Consider the following 13,130-nt stretch of genomic DNA (forward strand, 5'->3'; position numbering starts at 1 on the left):
GCTTTAAGAAGATGATTTAAAGAACCCAAACCCCGTGAAGCAGTGCTGCTCCAGAGCCAGGGCAATGGTGCCCCTGATGTTGTCTGTCACTGCCTGGTGGCCACCCTCTGCGTGTGTTAGCCCCAGCGCATCACAACAGGCTCCTCCTCGTCACGATAGCCCTCACCCAGTCACGACAAGCCCCACCCTCCTACAAATAGCCCTCTGTTTGCAGCAGCCTCTGCTCTGCAGCACAAGGTGCCGGGCCTGGGGAGAGGACGGAGGCGTGTGTCCTGCTTGGAGGGGAAGAAGAGGAAATTTAGGTTCCTGGCAAACCCTCTGCAAGTTTTTTTTTTTTTTTCTGCTCGTCCTCCAATTAGGCAAGCAATCTCACTCTGCCGCTCGGAAAATAATCTCTCTGATGTTCACCAGCGATGGATTTGTTGATTGTAAAATTAAAGGAGGCTTTGGGATTAGGGATCCTGACCTCGGATCTAGCTCTGCTGAGGCTGTGGACGCGGGCTGGTGTTTTAGCTGGAAAGCAGAAATTTTTGAGCTAGCGAGTAACAATAAACGGGCTTAATGTTGGTTTGTTATGCCTCTGTTAGAAGGGTTTTAAAAGTGGAGCCCTAATTGTAGAGAGAGCCAGGTTAATACTGAGTAAGGGAAGCTGGTTGGAGGGTTTTTTAATTTTGTTTTGGAAAAACTTGATTTTTTTTTTTTGGTGGGAGGAAAAAAATGTTTTACTCACTTTCTGAAGCTATTTTAAATGGAATTAAAAAAAAAAAAAGTATGAGCTGAACTTTTTGTGTGTAACTGGTATTTCCTCTTTTTCTGTCCTGAAATGGTAGGGGAAAGATAAAGCAGCTGGAGAGGAGAAAAAAAGTGATATAAAAAGATTAGCCCCTCTCCCCTCGTCTTTTTGATAAAAGTATTTATAAAACAGTTTTTATAGAATAAATATCATTCCTTCTTGAAGTACATGTGATGGGAACAGTTGTATTGCGGTGGAATGAGCCTTTCACTTTTTAAAACCGGCTTTGGCAAAATATCTGTAGTTTAACTGGAGGGTCTTAAATTGCATAATTGCATTCATCTTGCACGCTCAGAAGTCCTTCCATTACCTTCTGAAAACTATGACTTTTTTTTTTTATTTTATTTTTTTTTAGGCAGAGCAGTGGAGCAGTGCTGCTGAAGAGACATTCTTTTTTTTTTCCTGACGATCCTCCAAACCTGCCTGTGCTGTAAGTCAATGGTGAAATAACTGTAGTCTGGATAAACCTTTTAGTGCTGAGCAACGGGAATAGGGCTAAATTGTCTCCCCTCCTGGAGAAGGAAGACTCTTGTGGCCCAGTTGCTATAGCGTCAGCCAGAACTGATTTGCAAATGAAGGGTCTGCAACTCTTGCATGAGCCTATTGCTGCTCCAAGAGTTCATCCCATAATTTTCTCGGTGCTTTTGTCTGCTTTATTGCTCAGGCATATGGCCGGGCGCCAGCACTATGACAGCAAGGGGTGAGCACTGCCAGCAGATCCATTTTGGGCTTAGTTATGAGTATCCCAGGTGAAAAGTGTTAGCTAACAAAATCTGCCTGAAGTGTCAACCTTCATCTCCAGGAGGAGATGCCATCTGGGATGTCGTTAGAGAAAGGGAAGAACCTGCACTGGATTCTTCTGCCCGTTTCCAAGGAGATATGGGCTGCAGCTTTTAAGCCTCCATTACCAGGGCCATCCATGTTCCACATACCCACCAGGACTCGCTTTAGAAAGATGTTAGTGACTGACAGAATTGGACAGTTGGGGGCTGGAGGGAGAGGAATATCTTGGGCAGCTTGTGGTGAGTCTCTACTTTGCCTTCTGCCCAGGTTCCCTGGGGTGCTAACAGCTGGGATAGGTGGTCAAACAGGACAGCAGTGCCTGGCTGTAAACTTCTACCTGGATTGCAAGGTAAGGACATGGGGGAATGTTTTATTCCAGAGGAAGAGAAGCAGCGCCACCAGTTATGCTGGGCAGCCAGCTTGTCCTCTCAGCCTTATGTGTCGCCATCTGCCATGGTTTACAGATTAGAAAGATTTACTATTTTTGAAGAGATGACTCTAAAGGTGAAGCTGACTTTTGTCATATACATATATATATTGTTATTGCTCTGTTGTACCCATGTGCAGCTTATCACAACTTTACCACGTTCAAATCTGTCCCCGGTTCTCCTGTGGTGTTTCACAAGCTCATTCTGGCCAAGTTCTTTGTGATGCTGCTTAGGGCTAACTTTGTCCCTGTCTGATGAGCAGGGCTTCTCTCCTAGGTTTGAGGACTGAGATGTGACATGGGTGGCAGTTTTATTTGCATTGTCAAAGGGAAGGTTAAAAAACTTGTTTTGATGTATGTTTTGTATTCAAAAGCAAATTTTACTGGAATGTGTGGGTTTTTTGCTGCAAAGAAATGTTATTTTGTTTTGTTACATTGCATGGACCTCTAAAAACAGTGTTTGGAAGCCTTCTGAAAATAAGGGACTGGATGTATTTGCTTTGTCTGTTAAATTGTCCCAGGTAGTAACGCAGACTGGTGGGACAGGAGAAGGTCATCTGCAGAATCTGAATTTTCATGGTGAAAAAGCCTACTGAGCAATATATGTGGGTCTGCAATTTGCTTGCAATGGTCCAGAGTGGCAGAAGTAGTGTTTCACAGTATGTGAAACTGCTTTTGAAGTCTGATTTTTCTGTTTTTCTTATCCAGCCACGTTGTTTTAGGCAGGTGGGGTGATTTGCTACAGGTGTTTCTCGGGGGATGGTGAATGAGCAGTGAAGGAGATCAGGTGTAGCTGGGAGTGTAATCAAACACTAATTCAACAAACCAGGCCTTTTGGCTCCATGAAACCATGCTGAAAATATTTCTTTTCCTATTGGGGAAGGATGTGTTTGCAAGATCTGGGATTTCTGGGAATTCTTCCTTCTGGATGGGCTTAACCATAAGTAGAGCAGAAGCTGTGCTCATCTAATGTGCCAGCTCCAGGCAGAGGCTTCACCAGGTGATCCTCACGTCTGGCACAAAGTCCTGGGGCTGAGCACTGTCTAATGGCACTGAAAGAAAATAAATTTCTAATTGAAGCTACTAGATTTTTGGGGAATGCATCTGCTTCTCTTGTGAACTTCATGCTCTGATGAGATCCCCTGGCATGTTCTCATGCAGTTGTTTGTCCAGGTCCCTGGATGAGGCATTGGGCATTTTGTTTGGTAAGAAATGGAGATACATCAGCAGGACTCAAACAGACCTGGAAGGAATTTGGGCTTGCTTTCTCCCTCTCTCCCCCAGTAATTTGTCTCCTTGACTAACTCTGAGGGCCAAGATAACAGTCTGTTCAGCTTTAGGCCCAATTTTTGGATGGTTTTGGGGACCATTTAAGCCTCTAATATTTTGTTCTAAGTATAAAATTGTCATTTATTCTTCCTGTGTAAACGGGTTTTATATCAATACAGAGACAGTAATCCTAAAAAAATTCCTTTTTCCTTCAGTTAGGATTATAATCTGTATTTTAATTGCTTACTGATTGGGTGAAAAACTTTCTGCAGCTATTTCTTGACCCTGCGTTATGTCCTGGTGTCTGTTACCCGTCTTTGGCACAGTCAAAGAGCTTCAGTACAGCAGCTGAAACCAGATTCTCTAAAATGTTAAGAGTGGTATGTTTGACCTGCTGTTAATTATATGTGTCGGTGATATATAAGCAGTAGAGAGAAGGGACATGTGTCAAAGATTGGGTTTTGCTGGGCCAAGATTCAGTAGCAAAACAGAACATGGCTTTTCCAAGAGAATCCCAGTCTCTGGCAACATCAGCTCCAGGTCCTGGAAGCCAGAGCCCACAGAAACGGGCACTACTCAAGTTTGCTTTGCTTTGATGGAGGGAGGCAGCATTAGATCAGGTATTATGGGAGCTGGGTGTCTGAGCACCAATCTGACGCCCTTGGCTTTGGAGGAGAAGAGCTGAGATGATGCTCTGTGCTTAGGCAGGATGCCTCCTGCTGGGAATGAGACCATCTGCGTCACAATGTCTTGACCAGCTCTCTGATACGTGAGCTAAAGGTTGTATCTTGGAAACGCGCAGCTTAAATGGCAAGGCTGTTTCTGACCCATTTCCTGAAATGTAAGAAAATTCTGTTCTAGCAAAGGAAAATAAGGCTTTCCTGAGCAATGAATCCGGTGAAATCATTGTTGCAACCTTCACTTCTCGTCTTCTTGTCCAAAACGGTCTCTCATTTCCCTGATGTCCGAATGATTCTCTGGGCAGCAGCATGCCCAAGAGGTACCTGGTTCTGAGCTCTTTGTGGTGTTGAGCTGGTTGTATTTCCATTTTCATGGGACAGTTGAACTGCCTTTGTTTCCTTTGTCTTGAGGGACATATACTGGGCTTGCTTTCTTTTTCTCCTTTGTTTCTGCCCCCTCCCCACCCAATTCTCAGCAGCTTTATTTTTTAAATTCATTAAAGTCTAATCAAGGGGTAAAAAAAAGTGGGAGAACGGGTTCAACATTTTTAGGGGGGAATGAAGAAATCAACAGAATCCACGCATCCGTGTCTTTAGAGTTAGCTCATGAGGTTAGGAGAATAAAGTTAAATATTTTCATCTCAGATGAAATTAATGTGACTTTGTTAGTATATGGGCTGCTATCACCAGGAGAAAATGTACTAGTTAATCTCCTCGTGGGGGGTGAAGAAAAATAGCACCTGAATACCACACCTATATTCAAAGTAGAATTAGAGCACGTTCCTCTTCTTTTTTAAATAGTGAGGAGCAAGCTGCAAAAAGAAAACATGGAATCTTCATCTTTGGTCTTAAAATCAGTATGAATGTTCCCTTAGATGTCCTGTCCAATTGGAAGTTACTGGTCTCAATGCAGGAGTAACTGGGTTGAGCTCAGTTCTGGGTGTTACTTTGGAGGGTCTCGCCCGACCCTTCGCATCACCGAAATGCAACACACAAACCAGAAGATTTTACAGTAACACATCGTGTGGGGCAGGTTCCTGTGGCGGCTGGTCTAATAATCTGCATGCGTTTGCTACCCAAAAACAGTGATCAGGGAAATAACAGGGCCTCATTGAAGTTGTACCTGTCCGGAAAAAGTGAATTTGCAGTTGCTGGGACGAGGACCCATTTATGTATGAGGGTTTCTCCCTGCTGGAGTCATGGCAGGGCTTTAAAACCAGGCCGGGATAGAAGTTGGCTGCAGTGAGGGTACGGTTTGCTTGAGCTTCTTAGGTCTCCTTTTAGATTCCTTGTCTAAGGTTTTGTCTTCACTCTGTAGGCTCTTCACATGTTATTCTGCAAGTCAGTAATGAAGGTGTAGCAGGATGCAAGAAAACGTGTACCAGGAGAAGGAACATGCTGTACAAGCCTGGCTCTTGCATTATTTCTGACTCTTCTGTGGTCCTGTGGCAACTGTTGGCCAACGGATTGTACTTTGTAGCTGCTTCCAGCGTCAAAGCTGGCTTACGGAATGAGCTGGACCTTTCGTTTGGTTTCAGTGGGATAGATGCTTACTCTGTGTTTGCTCTGCACCCTATGTATAGCTTAAAATTCTCCCAGACATTTTGCGACCACAAGTTCCTCCTCAAAAATGGAACAGGACACCCTTTTTGGCTGCATTTAAACCACGGAAATTTTGCTGAGATTTTCTGCGAAGGGGGAACAATATAACCTCAACAGAGAAGTTAATTATAGCGATGGAAATTTTTCTTAAAGACTTTCTGACGTGAAGCTGGTATTGCTTTTCAGCAGGATAGAAGTCTCAGAAATGCCACTTTTAATGAAAAATGTTTTAATGGCAAATACTTTCCACAGTGTAAAGGTTATTCTTGGGTTTGTCTGAAGCCTATTGAACCTCTGTGTTTCTTTGCGGAGTTATACGTAACATGGTTTGGCTCTGCTTTTTCGCTCTTGCTCAAGTGCAGGCCTGGTCTAGGTGAGGTGGATGCCAGGGAAGTCGTGGGAACCGAATATGATAATTGTGCAACTATTTTTTAGTGTTGTACTTAGACTGTGATTTGTGTTGAACTGCTGTACGAAGTAAGGCAGTTCTGAACCTTGGACTGATGGATATTTGTTTCTGCTACCCTGGCCCCTCTAAAATCGTAGGCTTTATTCTCATCTCTGTCTTAAACTCCACCCAGCTTGAGCTATTCCTGATTTATCTGGGCTTAAATATGGGAGAATTCTCCTAAGGATTAGTCCCGCAGGCTGATTGTCAGGGAAGGACTGCCTTGGATGTCAGCAGTAGGTATCATCTCACACAGATACAATCCTAAAACAGGGTTCTGGCAACAGAACAGAATTTTTCTCTGAAATGATGATTATTTTTTTTTTTTTTTTTTGAGGAGGAGAAGGCAAAATTTTTTGTATAGCTGAGATATCCCAACTGTTCTTATCCTGTTCCACCTCTGAACAGTCTGAACTGTGCTTTATTTTCTGAGTTTGTGGTGCCAGACTTGCTGAGTTGCCCCTCTTCTCTGGAAATATCTGCAACTGTGGTTAAGGACACCTTATGCCAGCTGGGAAGGTGTGAAGCAAGTGGCCAGGCTGGGTCATGGTATCAGATTGCTGCTGGCACTAATAAAAGGACCGATAATCTAGTCATGTTCTTGAATACCGAAGCAACTTCTACGGCCTTAATAATATGGAGAGGAGGAGGGGAAGGGACTGGAGAAGGGCCTGGCCACAAACAAGTTCACCTGTAAACCTGTGAAATAAAAAAAGCCGAGAGAATTGTAGGTCACTATGGCCTTCTCTTTGGATCTTACAGAGTGATACAGTCAGAATTTAGGTACTGTGGCTGGAGCTGACACAACTCCTCCAGCACCACGCTGTGGCGTGGCAGGCGCCTGCCTTTGCTACGCCAGAGATAATAAAGTGGTGGGACTCTGCTGTTTGGTGCCATGATGACCATAAGTACAAGTGGGATAAAAGAGGATTAGACACAGTCATGAAGGACAAGCTCATCAGTGGCTGTTGATCTTGGAGATCTTTACCTCATAGGAAATTGTTCAGAAAGAGGGTCTGCACTTGAATGGACCTTTGCTCTTAAGTGCTGGGGCATCTAAAGTCTGGGACCTGCTACAGCACTGAGGCAACCCCCTTTTGGCAAAGCTGAGACCTCATCCACCCATAGGGGGGTTTTGGCTCACAGCCAAGTTTCTCATGTCTGCATCTCCTGAAGGTCTGGTAGATGTGTTTCAGGTGTGTCTAAGATCACCCTAACAGCGCTGAGTTCAGCACTAAGTACAGTCTCTCAAGGGTGTTGAGAGATGTCCTCTTCCTTCTGAGCATGTTAATGGCTAGACACGTATGTGAGAGACCTGGGGTTTTGGTGGCCCGTGGCTTCTCCTTCCAATGCTACTTTTCCATATTAACTAGTCGCTCTTGGATCCAACATAAATCTTTAGGCCTAGAACCAGAGTTCAGCACTCTTCAGATCACAGGACAAAGTCTTGTCCCTGCTTGCTTTTCTCTTTTGGGCCTTGCAGGTCTGATGTGGTAACATGGTCTGAGGGAACCCTTCACCTCTGGAAGGTGTGGATGGTGAGTACCAGCTGTAGTCCCTCCTGGCTGTGCAGTTCTCCAGGTGAGGATGGTTGGCACCAGGTGACTGTTCAAGGTCTTTGGGAACTTTCTGCTGAGCTTTGTAAGGAAGGACTTGGGTATTCTATGATCTGTGCCCAAAGGACTGTGTTAAGTTTCTACTGCAGGAACAAATTTAGGGTGAATCCTGGTTTCTGAAGCACTAGCGGAGGCCTGTTGTGGCAGAGGCATCTGTTTACTGCCTGAAAAGTCATATACTCAGCAACATGAGTTATGGAGCCTTCTCTAGCACCCATAAATCTTGGAGGAGAATCAGAGTCTTCAACCATGTACCCACCCAGGCTAATACCATTTCTTGCAGCTGGAATTAATCATGGCATTAGGCAAACAACAGGGGTTCGTTAGGACCAAAGGTGACTTTAATTTAATTGAAATATAACTTGGCAAGTAAAGAGGCGATCCAGTTCACAACACCTAATGGGAGGTCTGGGTTATATATGGAAAAGTTAATGGCCGTAAAAATATCCAAACAACATATTTGTGCACGTGTTCCAGTAAAAGTCTGAGCCAACTACTTTTTAATGGTTTGGGCTTTCAAATGTATATATTAACGTTCTTAAAATAAGAATAAGACTATATGAGCACATATAGCATTGAAATATGAGGCGGGTGGGGGTGTGAGGGAGGGGAGCCTCATGGTCAGGACAGCATCGGTGGAAGCCACGTTCCTCGTTGTCCTGGAGGAGGCTGCTAAACCTCTTTGCTCCCCAGAGAGTGCATCTGGGTAATGGATGTTGCAACCTTGCCTTTGGAGGTTGAGGAATAAAGGTTCTTACCTGTTTCTTGTGGTATTTTGGGTAAAGGTTCTATACAAATGTACCTGAAAAGGATGTTTTGGGTTTTTGGCAGTTTCATGTATTTAGATTTCGTACAATTACATGAGCCCATGAAATAAATGAAAAGCCTTCAAATGGTGATATTGGCATTCCCTTGTGAATGACCACCCACAGCCCCCCGAATAATCATATTCAAATACTAATTAAATTGGGCAGCCGGTAAATCAGTGCAGCAGCACAGCCCTTGTAACCTCCCCTCTCTCCTGCAGAACAGGCCCTCCCATTTCTGCATAAACACTGCCTCGTAAATGAACTCCTACATAAAATATTATTTATATTTTAGTGGGTAAACATATGACAGTATGCACACATCGGTGGGCCGTGACATCATAGGACCAGCCTGCAGAGTATGTAGCTTTATACCTATTTTATTCCCTAGGCTGTTTTTCGTACAGGAGGGGCCATCTATTTTTTTCATGGGTGTGCAATCTGCATATCCAGTGGTGAATGTGAATCTGTACTTTTAAAACAGCCCATTGGAAAGAAAAAGCCTACAGGTTTTTTCCCCTTCCCACTGGTGGTTTTCCTTCCCTTAAATTTCTTGTGCCTCTTGGTGAAAGGGCTTGTATGATGGGCCATGATGGAACATTATCTTGTAATTGATTTCACAGGGAACCGGCCGGTGCTGGTGGTGTGATGCCAGCATTGTGAAAGCTTGTAAGATGCTTATTTCTTCAGTGCTTAAATTGAAAAGACTAGGTGAAAATAAAATGTCTTAGGTTATGATGAGTTAGGAGTGCGTAAAGGAAGAATATTCATGTGTGGAAAGTAAAGAAGGTGGTGGAGGGGGAGAAAGAAAAAGCAAGGTAGAGCAGAGGAAGAGAAAAGGGTCACGTAGGATGCTTAGGGGGGGTCTTAGCTGACTGGCTTGCTTGGTGTTATTGTTTTGGGCAGGTCACTTGGGATGCTTCTGTGCTGAAAGAGGGAATGCTACGAGGCGCTTGGAGAGCACGCTAGCAGGAGCTGGGTAGGAATACACCTCTTGACGGCTTGGCCGAGATTGCCATATGGTTTTGCTTAGACGGTGCCTCTTGGGGCTTCCTCTGTCTTTCGGTGGCCTGTGTGCCTGTCTCTCGTTTCAGCAGCTTCTCTGATGGTTTTATCTCCACGTCCTTTGGGTTTTGGGCCGCTGGGGAGAAGACAGTCTGTTCACCAGCTGACTTGAGCCTTCAGCAGGGCGCACCTTGTAGTCAGGCTGGCTTTAAGCATTTCCTTTTCAGTAAAGCAGCTGTCTCGGAAGCTTTGTGAAATCCACGGTTTGGGAGGAGGAAAAGAAAAATGAGATAAAGTGGCAAATGAAAAACTGCTTCCGCAGACTGGAGGTGGTGGACTTCCAAGCCCCAAGGGGAGGAGCGTGATTGAACGTTAATAGTGAACCCCTTTCATTAGCTCCACAGCAGATGAGAGATAAGAGCAGAAATGACTGCCAATCTCTAGTTTTAGCACGGAAATGTGTCTGCCAGACACCTCCTCCCTGTGCCGGAGCCGTCTCCAAAGGGATGTCCCCAAAAGGGGGAGCTTTTAGCCCACCATATGGCATGTCCCCCACTGGCTTGTCTTGTTTCACTGTGTTGGAGACCCTGTTGTACGGAAAGTGTGTGTTGCACCTTGCGCTTACTCCTGAAACTCAGCCACCCTCTCTGCTGTGTGGGGAAATGAGGTGTGAAAGTAGCTGCATTTACCAAGAAAGTCATGGCTTGAGTTGCTTCTTATCAGAGCTTTGTCCACCCCCCAAGACTTGGAAAATTTTCCTCTGGGGGAGGTCACTTGTCTTCTGTTGTTGCAGGGAAAGAGCAGCACAGGGAGGTGAAATGATATTTTTTTTTTTTTTAAGGTGCCTGTAGGGGCTGGCAGCAGATCCCACACTGACTGATCTTCCCACACCACCTCCTCCTCCTGACATCTGCTAATATCCCTGCCTATACGGTGCCTCAAAAGGCCAAAATGCCAAAAGAAGTGTGTTTGTTTTTAACCGGCGATGGTGGATTTGACCTTCCCCAGCACTTTTGGCACCTGGTGCCTTGACTAGTTTTGCCTGTGTGAGCCTACATCTGTGAAGCAACCCTAAAGGACTTGGATTTAGATAGCTGTCAATCAGCGCGTGGGACCATGATATTGTCACCTTTACTGGCCAGACTCCAGCCTGGCATTGCCCATGCCAGTTCTGGCCCTTGCCACCCTCTGCCGGCTGATGCCCAGCATAGCCCACCTTTGCAGCATGCTGACCCCATAGTCCCTCCATGCTCGTTGTATGACAAAGGGGTGCAAGCAGAACAGCTGACCGGCGCGAAACCTCTGTGGTGGGTGTATTTTGTTCAGCACTGAGGTGGCCTCATGTTGGCTTGGTGCCCTTGGGCTTGGCCAAGAAGCCAGGCAGGGTGAAAGTGAGCCAGCTGGTCCTCTTTAAGAAATTTCCTTGGAAGAAATCTAGGTTGGGCTCAGCTCTGCTCCCCTCCACCAGAGCTCCTTGGTGCCTTGCACCAAAAACATGGCCGTCTTCTCCACCGCTGCTCTGACTCCCCGCAGCCTCCTTGGCTAAGCCACTGCAGCTTTTCTTGCTCCTTTGGGTGTTGGAGGTTGTGAAAGGCACCTCAGCTACAGGCTGGGATGGGGAATAGATTAAACAAGATGCTGGGATGACAAACGCACCCTGGTTTGTCCATCGCTTTCACCATCAGCCGTCTCCCAAGGCTGGATGTGACCGTTGATGCAAGCTTGTTTCTGTCCGAACCTGAGGGCTTGCTACGGACACTTGAGGGTTCTGAGCTCCAGCCCAAACTCTTGCTCACATGCTGGGGGCTGAATGTGTTTCTCCTAACCCCTTCCTCGCTCCCCAGCATGGACTTGCTGGTTGCTGCGCCAAGTCAGTGGTGGGGGCAACAGCCGAGGAGTTGATGGGGCTCAATTTGGTCTTGTGGGCTTCTGTGCAAAGAAGCATTTGTCAGAAGGTAAATGAGGTAAACTAGTTCCTAATTACTCTGCACAAAGGGTCTAAGGCTGTAAATGTGGAGCACTATAAATCCAGCCCGTAGCCCACTGCACGGTAATTTCCCGGCATAGACAAGCCTCAAGTCACAATTCATTATGGCTCTGCTTCGTAGACCCTCCGACGTTGAGCTTCCCCTTTGCTGAGGGCAGATTGTCAAGCTGTGACCCTGCCTTAGTTAATTAACCTTCAAATGGGATTTATTTTCCCTTAGTTACTTGTGCGTGCACACATTTGGTAATAATGACTGTCCGCTTCCCTCGCATTCACTAAAAGGGGAATAAGTCATTTGTTACAGTGTTTTACCAGGGGTAAAAAAATAAAATAATAATAAAAAAAAATAATCCAGGCCTCAACTTTCATGGAAAATTGATAGCTTTATGCCAGAAAGAGACAGTTCCATCACAGCCACTTCTTCAGCTGTCTGCAAATATTTGAAACCCTGAGATATTTAATGTTTTTCAGATGGTGATAAATCTGCAATAGCGCGGGCTCGCTTGAGCTTAGTGAGAGATGAAGTGAGATAGGAGAAAACGCATGAGCCAGCGCGGGAGAGGTATCGCTGGTCACACTTCTGCCGGTGTCAGGACAGGTTTTCAGGACCTTGCACATACCAGCCGGCTTCCCTTCGCCAGGGCGAAACATACACAAACACGAGCTTCCAGTTCATTTCCCATCCAGTTGTGAGCTAGATGTTTGCTTTTTTTCTCCCCCTCCTCCTCCCCTCTCCCCCTCCCTTTTTTTTTTTTATTATTTTTGCAATCTGACATTAAAAATATGAACCTACAGCTGGGGAAGGAGAAATGTCACTGGCTAAAAGCTTTTTTTTTTTTTATTTTTTGCATCTGGCAAGCCTGAGACATTGCTCGGGGTTTGTTTGTTTAACCTTTTGTTTGCTGTGCAGAACCTCGGTGGCAAGTTGCAGAATGTGGTTTGGTCGCAGATGCGTTGGTGTTTTGCTTTGCCTTTTTTTTTTTTTTTTTTTTTCTTAAGGAGGAAAAAATAGTCACTTCATCTCCATGTGCTTTGCTCGTGGCATTCCCTCTGCCTGGGGCGAGCCGTGGATATCTTTCCCTGTTACTCTGATGCACCTGATGTGCCCTGGGGTGGGTCCATAGGGAGATGCGGGGTCCGAGGGGCCGTGGGATCGGCGAGGACGGGTGTGATGGATGGGAAGGAAGTCTCACCTGCAGCATGAGCATCGCCCAGACAGGGATGAGTGCTGAGAAGGGGCAGGAGGGGTTTCTGGCTGGCTTTCAAGACATTTAGGCCTGTGCACGCCTCGCAAACAGAGCAGCGAGGTGACAAGCTGGGGATACATGTCCCAGCTCGGGTAGGGGCGGGGAGAGGTGCTGGTGCTTAACTGAGTAAATCAGCATCATCCTGCTGAAACAGGGGTGGCAAACTGCAGCAGGGCCCGGTAGCGGTGGGACAGGAGAGGACCTGAATGTTTTCTGCTTTATTTTTCCTTTGGAAGTAATGAGTACAATGGTTATTGCGGAAAATGCTGTTTTATTTGTTGGGAGGAATCGAAGAGCAATCTGGTTCTCCAGACACCAGCATCTCTCAAGCGAAGGGGCTGCGGGTGATGCCGGTGGGTTGTGTGCGGCTGTGAGCCCTCCCTGGGATGGCAGACGGATGGGGCTGTACTTCGGTTTGGGTTTCTCGTTTTCAGCCTGCCATGGCTAAATCGAACCCCCCCCCTCCC

The 13,130-nt window shown here is 45.9% G+C and overlaps 1 long non-coding RNA gene across 2 annotated transcripts; it reads left to right on the forward strand.

Moving 5' to 3' along the window:
• Positions 1–240: 240 nt before the first annotated feature.
• Positions 241–12,889, forward strand: LOC141747347 (uncharacterized). Of its 2 annotated transcripts, XR_012588682.1 has the most exons (4): positions 241–1,223; positions 1,844–1,925; positions 9,331–9,403; positions 10,271–12,889. It is a non-coding gene; the product is annotated as an uncharacterized LOC141747347 (long non-coding RNA). The 2 variants fall into 2 exon arrangements; XR_012588683.1 differs by lacking the exon at positions 9,331–9,403.
• The last annotated feature ends 241 nt before the right edge of the window (positions 12,890–13,130 follow it).

The sequence above is a fragment of the Larus michahellis genome, chromosome 8 (genome assembly GCF_964199755.1).
Source record: "Larus michahellis chromosome 8, bLarMic1.1, whole genome shotgun sequence".
Taxonomy (NCBI): Eukaryota; Metazoa; Chordata; class Aves; order Charadriiformes; family Laridae; genus Larus; species Larus michahellis.